The 14,802-nt window shown below is 40.0% G+C and overlaps 6 non-coding genes across 6 annotated transcripts; all 6 read left to right on the top strand.

Annotated features, from left to right (window-relative positions):
* The first annotated feature begins 2,160 nt into the window (after positions 1-2,160).
* On the top strand, positions 2,161-2,255 carry TRNAI-UAU (transfer RNA isoleucine (anticodon UAU)). The gene is made up of 2 exons: positions 2,161-2,198; positions 2,220-2,255. It is a non-coding gene; the product is annotated as a tRNA-Ile (tRNA).
* A 2,308-nt stretch (positions 2,256-4,563) lies between these two features.
* TRNAI-UAU (transfer RNA isoleucine (anticodon UAU)) lies at positions 4,564-4,658 on the top strand. The gene is made up of 2 exons: positions 4,564-4,601; positions 4,623-4,658. It is a non-coding gene; the product is annotated as a tRNA-Ile (tRNA).
* A 2,308-nt stretch (positions 4,659-6,966) lies between these two features.
* TRNAI-UAU (transfer RNA isoleucine (anticodon UAU)) lies at positions 6,967-7,061 on the top strand. Its single transcript has 2 exons — positions 6,967-7,004; positions 7,026-7,061. It is a non-coding gene; the product is annotated as a tRNA-Ile (tRNA).
* Positions 7,062-9,369: 2,308 nt separating this feature from the next.
* TRNAI-UAU (transfer RNA isoleucine (anticodon UAU)) lies at positions 9,370-9,464 on the top strand. Its single transcript has 2 exons — positions 9,370-9,407; positions 9,429-9,464. It is a non-coding gene; the product is annotated as a tRNA-Ile (tRNA).
* A 2,296-nt stretch (positions 9,465-11,760) lies between these two features.
* On the top strand, positions 11,761-11,855 carry TRNAI-UAU (transfer RNA isoleucine (anticodon UAU)). Its single transcript has 2 exons — positions 11,761-11,798; positions 11,820-11,855. It is a non-coding gene; the product is annotated as a tRNA-Ile (tRNA).
* Positions 11,856-14,163: 2,308 nt separating this feature from the next.
* Positions 14,164-14,258, top strand: TRNAI-UAU (transfer RNA isoleucine (anticodon UAU)). Its single transcript has 2 exons — positions 14,164-14,201; positions 14,223-14,258. It is a non-coding gene; the product is annotated as a tRNA-Ile (tRNA).
* Positions 14,259-14,802: the final 544 nt, after the last annotated feature.

Below are 14,802 nucleotides of genomic sequence, written 5' to 3'. Positions count from 1 at the left end.
TTCGGGACGATTCGTTTCACTGCATTATGATGTGCTGACTTGTGAACTATGCATTCACATCAGTGTATTCAAAAAGAAATTTGCTAAATAACAAGAATAATAAAAACAGTATAGTCGCATGAATAGCCATAAATTGAAGTGCTGCAAAAAATGTTGATCAACCAAATTGAATAAAATATAACTCATATAAATGGCAAAAGGATAGCATCATCACACAAAGGCCTTAGCCAAATATGCTATTCCTCTAAAGTAGATTGTACCTCTTGTGTGCTGTGATTGTTCCTCCAATACAAAATTCATTTTTAATTTGTCTGCAATTTTGAAAAATAATGCCTGCTAGAAGTCAACTTTTTAAAATGATTTCATTCATGACACGTATTTCTCTAACCTGTGATTGTGGTCCCTGCTCAATTTCTCTTTTCCTCATCCCCATCCTGATTCTACTTCTTGAGACACCAGGTTCACTTCTTTATCCATCCCAACCAATCAAGGTCACCAAATCTATCAAACAAGTCTGCCTGCATTCACTTTCACTTTAAGTACAAGATAAGTTGTATCATTTGAACAGAGAGCATGAGAAAAGGAAGTTTATGGTGAGTGGTGGCTGGGGTTTTGAGGATTCACCTCATTTTCCTGAGAGCCGAGGTATCTGGGAGCTATAGTGTTTTGAGAGGAAAGAAATTAAAATCTCCAAGGTGCCACTGCTCGAGCCCTATAACGCTCGTTATGTGGAAGCAGATTGAGCAGAAAGAGAGGTCAGATACTCGCTCAACCTTTCCAAGGGACGGTAAACATTGAGTTATTATCTGGTTTTGCCTTGCAGGGTGAGAACAGCGTTTGTCAGGCAATCGGAAGGGGAGACGAATGAGTCGTAGTTCTCTGGTATTATTCAAGTCTTCTTGTTAAGATAAAAGCAAAAAAGGGAACGTTGACAATAAGCAAGCTTAAAACGAGGTGTGATTCCTAGGTGAAATAACTTGAAAAGAGTTAAGATTTAAAAGATAAACAGAAGACCCTGATGAGGATTGAACTCGTGTCCCCTGGTTCCAAAAAATTAGTGCTTTGCCACTGAGCTACAAAGCCAGACGGTTTCCGATCTCAGAGTGCCATATGTAGTCTTAAGGCAGAATGTGGCCAGCTGTGACTTTCAGAGTATGAGTGGAAGCCTATGTACTTATGAATGTCAACATATAGGCACAAATTAAACTACATTCTTAAGGCACTTTTCTTGGAAGGTGGCAAAACTCTATATTCTTAGGAGAATATTAAAGTACTCACATTACTCAGGATATGGATATCAGTAGTTAGTATCTCTGCAATCTGAGACATTTACAGGAAACTGCTCATCAGAAGGGATATGTCAGTGCAGGGCAGACATAAATAAATGGCTCTTCAAACAGCTGACACTTTAGTAGTAAGAGCTGCTTTCTATTCCTTCCAGATATCCAAACTAAGTAGAAGGCCATGCTTGAAGGAAAGACATTCTTCTGGGCTCTCCATGAAAGACTAACTTTCTAATAAACACAACACCCTCTATTTTATTTAATGTATTTGCTACAATGGATTAGCCAGATGGGATCATCTAACGATTTCTGGATGTGTCTCGAAAGAGAGCGTAATTATACTGGGAGCAGTGCTGACCTTCAAAAACCAACATGATCGGACTTTGACGATGGTGGGATTTGTATCCACACATGCAGAGCACACTGTATGGGCAGTCCGCCACCTTAACCACTCACCCACTTCATCCACCCTGTAACATGATTTAAAGCATTTGTACACACGAGGTACTCTGTTGACACTAGTCTGTAGCTAAAATGAAAACAGTTGAAGTAAGATATCCAACTACCCACCTTCCCCCAACTTGGGTCCAACATATCATTTTCTGGCTAAATTCCTCCTTTGTGCTTATGAGACATAACAATTAGATTCCCCTAGACTTTGTCGGAACTGACGAGATATAATTGAATGTGGTTTTCAAAAGACTGAATTTTATGTAACAGGACAATTATAGAATCTTTTCCGGTTCCACTGTAATTGTAGTAATCAGGGTAACATGTTTGCATGTGAGCTGATCTTGCATACGGTATGTTGATGACGATCCTGTCGTCTATTCAGTCACCTCTAGGTCACGCAGTTGGACTCATGGTGTATGTGTGAGCTCCAGTGGCGCAATCGATTAGCGCGCGGTACTTATACAGCAATACTTGCACTGAGCCATGCCGAGGTTGTGAGTTCGAGCCTCACCTCGAGCAACTGCATTATCTTTTTTAAATCATTACACTGAAAGGAAAAATTAAACTCAGATTAAAGATGGCGCTTGCTAAAGATTATTCACTTCTATTCAGAATCTTCCTGTCTGACTCCTCCGGGTCCCTAGGATCACATCGCCTTCGGGACGATTCGTTTCACTGCATTATGATGTGCTGACTTGTGAACTATGCATTCACATCAGTGTATTCAAAAAGAAATTTGCTAAATAACAAGAATAATAAAAACAGTATAGTCGCATGAATAGCCATAAATTGAAGAGCTGCAAAAAATGTTGATCAACCAAATTGAATAAAATATTACTCATATAAATGGCAAAAGGATAGCATCATCACACAAAGGCCTTAGCCAAATATGCTATTCCTCTAAAGTAGATTGTACCTCTTGTGTGCTGTGATTGTTCCTCCAATACAAAATTCATTTTTAATTTGTCTGCAATTTTGAAAAATAATGCCTGCTAGAAGTCAACTTTTTAAAATGATTTCATTCATGACACGTATTTCTCTAACCTGTGATTGTGGTCCATGCTCAATTTCTCTTTTCCTCATCCCCATCCTGATTCTACTTCTTGAGACACCAGGTTCACTTCTTTATCCACCCCAACCAATCAAGGTCACCAAATCTATCAAACAAGTCTGCCTGCATTCACTTTCACTTTAAGTACAAGATAAGTTGTATCATTTGAACAGAGAGCATGAGAAAAGGAAGTTTATGGTGAGTGGTGGCTGGGGTTTTGAGGATTCACCTCATTTTCCTGAGAGCCGAGGTATCTGGGAGCTATAGTGTTTTGAGAGGAAAGAAATTAAAATCTCCAAGGTGCCACTGCTCGAGCCCTATAACGCTCGTTATGTGGAAGCAGATTGAGCAGAAAGAGAGGTCAGATACTCGCTCAACCTTTCCAAGGGACGGTAAACATTGAGTTATTATCTGGTTTTGCCTAGCAGGGTGAGAACAGCGTTTGTCAGGCGTTTGTCAGGCAATGGAAGGGGAGACGAATGAGTCGTAGTTCTCTGGTATTATTCAAGTCTTCTTGCTAAGATAAAAGCAGAAAAGGGAACGTTGACAATAAGCAAGCTTAAAACGAGGTGTGATTCCTAGGTGAAATAACTTGAAAAGAGTTAAGATTTAAAAGATAAACAGAAGATCCTGATGAGGATTGAACTCGTGTCCCCTGGTTCCAAAAAATCCGTGCTTTGCCACCGAGCTACAAAGCCGGAGGTTTTCCATATCTCAGAGTGCCATATGTAGTCTTAAGGCAGAATGTGGCCAGCTGTGAGGTTCAGAGTATGAGTGGAAACCTATGTACTTATGAATGTCAACATATAGGCACACATTAAACTACATTCTTAAGGCACTTTTCGTGGAAGGTGGCAAAACTCTATATTCTTAGGAGAATATTAAAGTACTCACATTACTCAGGATATGGATATCAGTAGTTAGTATCTCTGCAATCTGAGACATTTACAGGAAACTACTCATCAGAAGGGATATGTCAGTGCAGGGCAGACATAAATAAATGGCTCTTCAAACAGCTGACACTTTAGTAGTAAGAGCTGCTTTCTATTCCTTCCAGATATCCAAACTAAGTAGAAGGCCATGCTTGAAGGAAAGACATTCTTCTGGGCTCTCCATGAAAGACTAACTTTCTAATAAACACAACACCCTCTATTTTATTTAATGTATTTGCTACAATGGATTAGCCAGATGGGATCATCTAACGATTTCTGGATGTGTCTCGAAAGAGAGCGTAATTATACTGGGAGCAGTGCTGACCTTCAAAAACCAACATGATCGGACTTTGACGATGGTGGGATTTGTATCCACACATGCAGAGCACACTGTATGGGCAGTCCGCCACCTTAACCACTCACCCACTTCATCCACCCTGGAACAGGATTTAAAGCATTTGTACACACGAGGTACTCTGTTGACACTAGTCTGTAGCTAAAATGAAAACAGTTGAAGTAAGATATCCAACTACCCACCTTCCCCCAACTTGGGTCCAACATATCATTTTCTGGCTAAATTCCTACTTTGTGCTTATGAGACATAACAATTAGATTCCCCTAGACTTTGTCGGAACTGACGAGATATAATTGAATGTGGTTTTCAAAAGACTGAATTTTATGTTACAGGACAATTATAGAATCTTTTCCGGTTCCACTGTAATTGTAGTAATCAGGGTAACATGTTTGCATGTGAGCTGATCTTGCATACGGTATGTTGATGACGATCCTGTCGTCTACTAAGTCACCTCTAGGTGGCGCAGTTGGACTCATGGTGTATGTGTGAGCTCCAGTGGCGCAATCGGTTAGCGCGCGGTACTTATACAGCAGTACTTGCACTGAGCCATGCCGAGGTTGTGAGTTTGAGCCTCACCTGGAGCAACTGCGTTATCTTTTTTAAATCATTTCAATGAATGGAAAAATTAAACTCAGATTAAAGATGGCGCTTGCTAAAGATTATTTACTTCTATTCAGAATCTTCCTGTCTAACTCCTCCGGGTCCCTAGGATCACATCGCCTTCGGGACGATTCGTTTCACTGCATTATGATGTGCTGACTTGTGAACTATGCATTCACATCAGTGTATTCAAAAAGAAATTTGCTAAATAACAAGAATAATAAAAACAGTATAGTCGCATGAATAGCCATAAATTGAAGAGCTGCAAAAAATGTTGATCAACCAAATTGAATAAAATATAACTCATATAAATGGCAAAAGGATAGCATCATCACACAAAGGCCTTAGCCAAATATGCTATTCCTCTAAAGTAGATTGTACCTCTTGTGTGCTGTGATTGTTCCTCCAATACAAAATTCATTTTTAATTTGTCTGCAATTTTGAAAAATAATGCCTGCTAGAAGTCAACTTTTTAAAATGATTTCATTCATGACACGTATTTCTCTAACCTGTGATTGTGGTCCATGCTCAATTTCGCTTTTCCTCATCCCCATCCTGATTCTACTTCTTGAGACACCAGGTTCACTTCTTTATCCACCCCAACCAATCAAGGTCACCAAATCTATCAAACAAGTCTGCCTGCATTCACTTTCACTTTAAGTACAAGATAAGTTGTATCATTTGAACAGAGAGCATGAGAAAAGGAAGTTTATGGTGAGTGGTGGCTGGGGTTTTGAGGATTCACCTCATTTTCCTGAGAGCCGAGGTATCTGGGAGCTATAGTGTTTTGAGAGGAAATAAATTAAAATCTCCAAGGTGCCACTGCTCGAGCCCTATAACGCTCGTTATGTGGAAGCAGATTGAGCAGAAAGAGAGGTCAGATACTCGCTCAACCTTTCCAAGGGACGGTAAACATTGAGTTATTATCTGGTTTTGCCTAGCAGGGTGAGAACAGCGTTTGTCAGGCGTTTGTCAGGCAATCGGAAGGGGAGACGAATGAGTCGTAGTTCTCTGGTATTATTCAAGTCTTCTTGCTAAGATAAAAGTAGAAAAGGGAACGTTGACAATAAGCAAGCTTAAAACGAGGTGTGATTCCTAGGTGAAATAACTTGAAAAGAGTTAAGATTTAAAAGATAAACAGAAGACCCTGATGAGGATTGAACTCGTGTCCCCTGGTTCCAAAAAATTAGTGCTTTGCCACTGAGCTACAAAGCCAGACGGTTTCCGATCTCAGAGTGCCATATGTAGTCTTAAGGCAGAATGTGGCCAGCTGTGACTTTCAGAGTATGAGTGGAAGCCTATGTACTTATGAATGTCAACATATAGGCACAAATTAAACTACATTCTTAAGGCACTTTTCTTGGAAGGTGGCAAAACTCTATATTCTTAGGAGAATATTAAAGTACTCACATTACTCAGGATATGGATATCAGTAGTTAGTATCTCTGCAATCTGAGACATTTACAGGAAACTGCTCATCAGAAGGGATATGTCAGTGCAGGGCAGACATAAATAAATGGCTCTTCAAACAGCTGACACTTTAGTAGTAAGAGCTGCTTTCTATTCCTTCCAGATATCCAAACTAAGTAGAAGGCCATGCTTGAAGGAAAGACATTCTTCTGGGCTCTCCATGAAAGACTAACTTTCTAATAAACACAAAACCCTCTATTTTATTTAATGTATTTGCTACAATGGATTAGCCAGATGGGATCATCTAACGATTTCTGGATGTGTCTCGAAAGAGAGCGTAATTATACTGGGAGCAGTGCTGACCTTCAAAAACCAACATGATCGGACTTTGACGATGGTGGGATTTGTATCCACACATGCAGAGCACACTGTATGGGCAGTCCGCCACCTTAACCACTCACCCACTTCATCCACCCTGTAACATGATTTAAAGCATTTGTACACACGAGGTACTCTGTTGACACTAGTCTGTAGCTAAAATGAAAACAGTTGAAGTAAGATATCCAACTACCCACCTTCCCCCAACTTGGGTCCAACATATCATTTTCTGGCTAAATTCCTCCTTTGTGCTTATGAGACATAACAATTAGATTCCCCTAGACTTTGTCGGAACTGACAAGATATAATTGAATGTGGTTTTCAAAAGACTGAATTTTATGTTACAGGACAATTATAGAATCTTTTCCGGTTCCACTGTAATTGTAGTAATCAGGGTAACATGTTTGCATGTGAGCTGATCTTGCATACGGTATGTTGATGACGATCCTGTCGTCTACTAAGTCACCTCTAGGTGGCGCAGTTGGACTCATGGTGTATGTGTGAGCTCCAGTGGCGCAATCGGTTAGCGCGCGGTACTTATACAGCAGTACTTGCACTGAGCCATGCCGAGGTTGTGAGTTCGAGCCTCACCTCGAGCAACTGCATTATCTTTTTTAAATCATTACACTGAAAGGAAAAATTAAACTCAGATTAAAGATGGCGCTTGCTAAAGATTATTCACTTCTATTCAGAATCTTCCTGTCTGACTCCTCCGGGTCCCTAGGATCACATCGCCTTCGGGACGATTCGTTTCACTGCATTATGATGTGCTGACTTGTGAACTATGCATTCACATCAGTGTATTCAAAAATAAATTTGCTAAATAACAAGAATAATAAAAACAGTATAGTCGCATGAATAGCCATAAATTGAAGAGCTGCAAAAAATGTTGATCAACCAAATTGAATAAAATATTACTCATATAAATGGCAAAAGGATAGCATCATCACACAAAGGCCTTAGCCAAATATGCTATTCCTCTAAAGTAGATTGTACCTCTTGTGTGCTGTGATTGTTCCTCCAATACAAAATTCATTTTTAATTTGTCTGCAATTTTGAAAAATAATGCCTGCTAGAAGTCAACTTTTTAAAATGATTTCATTCATGACACGTATTTCTCTAACCTGTGATTGTGGTCCATGCTCAATTTCTCTTTTCCTCATCCCCATCCTGATTCTACTTCTTGAGACACCAGGTTCACTTCTTTATCCACCCCAACCAATCAAGGTCACCAAATCTATCAAACAAGTCTGCCTGCATTCACTTTCACTTTAAGTACAAGATAAGTTGTATCATTTGAACAGAGAGCATGAGAAAAGGAAGTTTATGGTGAGTGGTGGCTGGGGTTTTGAGGATTCACCTCATTTTCCTGAGAGCCGAGGTATCTGGGAGCTATAGTGTTTTGAGAGGAAAGAAATTAAAATCTCCAAGGTGCCACTGCTCGAGCCCTATAACGCTCGTTATGTGGAAGCAGATTGAGCAGAAAGAGAGGTCAGATACTCGCTCAACCTTTCCAAGGGACGGTAAACATTGAGTTATTATCTGGTTTTGCCTAGCAGGGTGAGAACAGCGTTTGTCAGGCGTTTGTCAGGCAATGGAAGGGGAGACGAATGAGTCGTAGTTCTCTGGTATTATTCAAGTCTTCTTGCTAAGATAAAAGCAGAAAAGGGAACGTTGACAATAAGCAAGCTTAAAACGAGGTGTGATTCCTAGGTGAAATAACTTGAAAAGAGTTAAGATTTAAAAGATAAACAGAAGATCCTGATGAGGATTGAACTCGTGTCCCCTGGTTCCAAAAAATCCGTGCTTTGCCACCGAGCTACAAAGCCGGAGGTTTTCCATATCTCAGAGTGCCATATGTAGTCTTAAGGCAGAATGCGGCCAGCTGTGACTTTCAGAGTATGAGTGTAAACCTATGTACTTATGAATGTCAACATATAGGCACACATTAAACTACATTCTTAAGGCACTTTTCGTGGAAGGTGGCAAAACTCTATATTCTTAGGAGAATATTAAAGTACTCACATTACTCAGGATATGGATATCAGTAGTTAGTATCTCTGCAATCTGAGACATTTACAGGAAACTACTCATCAGAAGGGATATGTCAGTGCAGGGCAGACATAAATAAATGGCTCTTCAAACAGCTGACACTTTAGTAGTAAGAGCTGCTTTCTATTCCTTCCAGATATCCAAACTAAGTAGAAGGCCATGCTTGAAGGAAAGACATTCTTCTGGGCTCTCCATGAAAGACTAACTTTCTAATAAACACAACACCCTCTATTTTATTTAATGTATTTGCTACAATGGATTAGCCAGATGGGATCATCTAACGATTTCTGGATGTGTCTCGAAAGAGAGCGTAATTATACTGGGAGCAGTGCTGACCTTCAAAAACCAACATGATCGGACTTTGACGATGGTGGGATTTGTATCCACACATGCAGAGCACACTGTATGGGCAGTCCGCCACCTTAACCACTCACCCACTTCATCCACCCTGGAACAGGATTTAAAGCATTTGTACACACGAGGTACTCTGTTGACACTAGTCTGTAGCTAAAATGAAAACAGTTGAAGTAAGATATCCAACTACCCACCTTCCCCCAACTTGGGTCCAACATATCATTTTCTGGCTAAATTCCTACTTTGTGCTTATGAGACATAACAATTAGATTCCCCTAGACTTTGTCGGAACTGACGAGATATTATTGAATGTGGTTTTCAAAAGACTGAATTTTATGTTACAGGACAATTATAGAATCTTTTCCGGTTCCACTGTAATTGTAGTAATCAGGGTAACATGTTTGCATGTGAGCTGATCTTGCATACGGTATGTTGATGACGATCCTGTCGTCTACTAAGTCACCTCTAGGTGGCGCAGTTGGACTCATGGTGTATGTGTGAGCTCCAGTGGCGCAATCGATTAGCGCGCGGTACTTATACAGCAATACTTGCACTGAGCCATGCCGAGGTTGTGAGTTCGAGCCTCACCTCGAGCAACTGCATTATCTTTTTTAAATCATTACACTGAAAGGAAAAATTAAACTCAGATTAAAGATGGCGCTTGCTAAAGATTATTCACTTCTATTCAGAATCTTCCTGTCTGACTCCTCCGGGTCCCTAGGATCACATCGCCTTCGGGACGATTCGTTTCACTGCATTATGATGTGCTGACTTGTGAACTATGCATTCACATCAGTGTATTCAAAAATAAATTTGCTAAATAACAAGAATAATAAAAACAGTATAGTCGCATGAATAGCCATAAATTGAAGTGCTGCAAAAAATGTTGATCAACCAAATTGAATAAAATATAACTCATATAAATGGCAAAAGGATAGCATCATCACACAAAGGCCTTAGCCAAATATGCTATTCCTCTAAAGTAGATTGTACCTCTTGTGTGCTGTGATTGTTCCTCCAATACAAAATTCATTTTTAATTTGTCTGCAATTTTGAAAAATAATGCCTGCTAGAAGTCAACTTTTTAAAATGATTTCATTCATGACACGTATTTCTCTAACCTGTGATTGTGGTCCCTGCTCAATTTCTCTTTTCCTCATCCCCATCCTGATTCTACTTCTTGAGACACCAGGTTCACTTCTTTATCCATCCCAACCAATCAAGGTCACCAAATCTATCAAACAAGTCTGCCTGCATTCACTTTCACTTTAAGTACAAGATAAGTTGTATCATTTGAACAGAGAGCATGAGAAAAGGAAGTTTATGGTGAGTGGTGGCTGGGGTTTTGAGGATTCACCTCATTTTCCTGAGAGCCGAGGTATCTGGGAGCTATAGTGTTTTGAGAGGAAGAAATTAAAATCTCCAAGGTGCCACTGCTCGAGCCCTATAACGCTCGTTATGTGGAAGCAGATTGAGCAGAAAGAGAGGTCAGATACTCGCTCAACCTTTCCAAGGGACGGTAAACATTGAGTTATTATCTGGTTTTGCCTTGCAGGGTGAGAACAGCGTTTGTCAGGCAATCGGAAGGGGAGACGAATGAGTCGTAGTTCTCTGGTATTATTCAAGTCTTCTTGTTAAGATAAAAGCAGAAAAGGGAACGTTGACAATAAGCAAGCTTAAAACGAGGTGTGATTCCTAGGTGAAATAACTTGAAAAGAGTTAAGATTTAAAAGATAAACAGAAGACCCTGATGAGGATTGAACTCGTGTCCCCTGGTTCCAAAAAATTAGTGCTTTGCCACTGAGCTACAAAGCCAGACGGTTTCCGATCTCAGAGTGCCATATGTAGTCTTAAGGCAGAATGTGGCCAGCTGTGACTTTCAGAGTATGAGTGGAAGCCTATGTACTTATGAATGTCAACATATAGGCACACATTAAACTACATTCTTAAGGCACTTTTCTTGGAAGGTGGCAAAACTCTATATTCTTAGGAGAATATTAAAGAACTCACATTACTCAGGATATGGATATCAGTAGTTAGTATCTCTGCAATCTGAGACATTTACAGGAAACTACTCATCAGAAGGGATATGTCAGTGCAGGGCAGACATAAATAAATGGCTCTTCAAACAGCTGACACTTTAGTAGTAAGAGCTGCTTTCTATTCCTTCCAGATATCCAAACTAAGTAGAAGGCCATGCTTGAAGGAAAGACATTCTTCTGGGCTCTCCATGAAAGACTAACTTTCTAATAAACACAACACCCTCTATTTTATTTAATGTATTTGCTACAATGGATTAGCCAGATGGGATCATCTAACGATTTCTGGATGTGTCTCGAAAGAGAGCGTAATTATACTGGGAGCAGTGCTGACCTTCAAAAACCAACATGATCGGACTTTGACGATGGTGGGATTTGTATCCACACATGCAGAGCACACTGTATGGGCAGTCCGCCACCTTAACCACTCACCCACTTCATCCACCCTGTAACATGATTTAAAGCATTTGTACACACGAGGTACTCTGTTGACACTAGTCTGTAGCTAAAATGAAAACAGTTGAAGTAAGATATCCAACTACCCACCTTCCCCCAACTTGGGTCCAACATATCATTTTCTGGCTAAATTCCTCCTTTGTGCTTATGAGACATAACAATTAGATTCCCCTAGACTTTGTCGGAACTGACGAGATATAATTGAATGTGGTTTTCAAAAGACTGAATTTTATGTTACAGGACAATTATAGAATCTTTTCCGGTTCCACTGTAATTGTAGTAATCAGGGTAACATGTTTGCATGTGAGCTGATCTTGCATACGGTATGTTGATGACGATCCTGTCGTCTATTAAGTCACCTCTAGGTCACGCAGTTGGACTCATGGTGTATGTGTGAGCTCCAGTGGCGCAATCGATTAGCGCGCGGTACTTATACAGCAATACTTGCACTGAGCCATGCCGAGGTTGTGAGTTCGAGCCTCACCTCGAGCAACTGCATTATCTTTTTTAAATCATTACACTGAAAGGAAAAATTAAACTCAGATTAAAGATGGCGCTTGCTAAAGATTATTCACTTCAATTCAGAATCTTCCTGTCTGACTCCTCCGGGTCCCTAGGATCACATCGCCTTCGGGACGATTCGTTTCACTGCATTATGATGTGCTGACTTGTGAACTATGCATTCACATCAGTGTATTCAAAAAGAAATTTGCTAAATAACAAGAATAATAAAAACAGTATAGTCGCATGAATAGCCATAAATTGAAGAGCTGCAAAAAATGTTGATCAACCAAATTGAATAAAATATTACTCATATAAATGGCAAAAGGATAGCATCATCACACAAAGGCCTTAGCCAAATATGCTATTCCTCTAAAGTAGATTGTACCTCTTGTGTGCTGTGATTGTTCCTCCAATACAAAATTCATTTTTAATTTGTCTGCAATTTTGAAAAATAATGCCTGCTAGAAGTCAACTTTTTAAAATGATTTCATTCATGACACGTATTTCTCTAACCTGTGATTGTGGTCCATGCTCAATTTCTCTTTTCCTCATCCCCATCCTGATTCTACTTCTTGAGACACCAGGTTCACTTCTTTATCCACCCCAACCAATCAAGGTCACCAAATCTATCAAACAAGTCTGCCTGCATTCACTTTCACTTTAAGTACAAGATAAGTTGTATCATTTGAACAGAGAGCATGAGAAAAGGAAGTTTATGGTGAGTGGTGGCTGGGGTTTTGAGGATTCACCTCATTTTCCTGAGAGCCGAGGTATCTGGGAGCTATAGTGTTTTGAGAGGAAAGAAATTAAAATCTCCAAGGTGCCACTGCTCGAGCCCTATAACGCTCGTTATGTGGAAGCAGATTGAGCAGAAAGAGAGGTCAGATACTCGCTCAACCTTTCCAAGGGACGGTAAACATTGAGTTATTATCTGGTTTTGCCTAGCAGGGTGAGAACAGCGTTTGTCAGGCGTTTGTCAGGCAATGGAAGGGGAGACGAATGAGTCGTAGTTCTCTGGTATTATTCAAGTCTTCTTGCTAAGATAAAAGCAGAAAAGGGAACGTTGACAATAAGCAAGCTTAAAACGAGGTGTGATTCCTAGGTGAAATAACTTGAAAAGAGTTAAGATTTAAAAGATAAACAGAAGATCCTGATGAGGATTGAACTCGTGTCCCCTGGTTCCAAAAAATCCGTGCTTTGCCACCGAGCTACAAAGCCGGAGGTTTTCCATATCTCAGAGTGCCATATGTAGTCTTAAGGCAGAATGTGGCCAGCTGTGAGTTTCAGAGTATGAGTGGAAACCTATGTACTTATGAATGTCAACATATAGGCACACATTAAACTACATTCTTAAGGCACTTTTCGTGGAAGGTGGCAAAACTCTATATTCTTAGGAGAATATTAAAGTACTCACATTACTCAGGATATGGATATCAGTAGTTAGTATCTCTGCAATCTGAGACATTTACAGGAAACTGCTCATCAGAAGGGATATGTCAGTGCAGGGCAGACATAAATAAATGGCTCTTCAAACAGCTGACACTTTAGTAGTAAGAGCTGCTTTCTATTCCTTCCAGATATCCAAACTAAGTAGAAGGCCATGCTTGAAGGAAAGACATTCTTCTGGGCTCTCCATGAAAGACTAACTTTCTAATAAACACAACACCCTCTATTTTATTTAATGTATTTGCTACAATGGATTAGCCAGATGGGATCATCTAACGATTTCTGGATGTGTCTCGAAAGAGAGCGTAATTATACTGGGAGCAGTGCTGACCTTCAAAAACCAACATGATCGGACTTTGACGATGGTGGGATTTGTATCCACACATGCAGAGCACACTGTATGGGCAGTCCGCCACCTTAACCACTCACCCACTTCATCCACCCTGGAACAGGATTTAAAGCATTTGTACACACGAGGTACTCTGTTGACACTAGTCTGTAGCTAAAATGAAAACAGTTGAAGTAAGATATCCAACTACCCACCTTCCCCCAACTTGGGTCCAACATATCATTTTCTGGCTAAATTCCTACTTTGTGCTTATGAGACATAACAATTAGATTCCCCTAGACTTTGTCGGAACTGACGAGATATAATTGAATGTGGTTTTCAAAAGACTGAATTTTATGTTACAGGACAATTATAGAATCTTTTCCGGTTCCACTGTAATTGTAGTAATCAGGGTAACATGTTTGCATGTGAGCTGATCTTGCATACGGTATGTTGATGACGATCCTGTCGTCTACTAAGTCACCTCTAGGTGGCGCAGTTGGACTCATGGTGTATGTGTGAGCTCCAGTGGCGCAATCGGTTAGCGCGCGGTACTTATACAGCAGTACTTGCACTGAGCCATGCCGAGGTTGTGAGTTTGAGCCTCACCTGGAGCAACTGCATTATCTTTTTTAAATCATTTCAATGAAAGGAAAAATTAAACTCAGATTAAAGATGGCGCTTGCTAAAGATTATTTACTTCTATTCAGAATCTTCCTGTCTAACTCCTCCGGGTCCCTAGGATCACATCGCCTTCGGGACGATTCGTTTCACTGCATTATGATGTGCTGACTTGTGAACTATGCATTCACATCAGTGTATTCAAAAAGAAATTTGCTAAATAACAAGAATAATAAAAACAGTATAGTCGCATGAATAGCCATAAATTGAAGAGCTGCAAAAAATGTTGATCAACCAAATTGAATAAAATATAACTCATATAAATGGCAAAAGGATAGCATCATCACACAAAGGCCTTAGCCAAATATGCTATTCCTCTAAAGTAGATTGTACCTCTTGTGTGCTGTGATTGTTCCTCCAATACAAAATTCATTTTTAATTTGTCTGCAATTTTGAAAAATAATGCCTGCTAGAAGTCAACTTTTTAAAATGATTTCATTCATGACACGTATTTCTCTAACCTGTGATTGTGGTCCATGC

This window comes from Pleurodeles waltl, chromosome 6 (genome assembly GCF_031143425.1).
Source record: "Pleurodeles waltl isolate 20211129_DDA chromosome 6, aPleWal1.hap1.20221129, whole genome shotgun sequence".
Taxonomy (NCBI): Eukaryota; Metazoa; Chordata; class Amphibia; order Caudata; family Salamandridae; genus Pleurodeles; species Pleurodeles waltl.
Note: the sequence above shows the minus strand (reverse complement) of the source record. Positions and strands in the feature narration are given on the sequence as shown.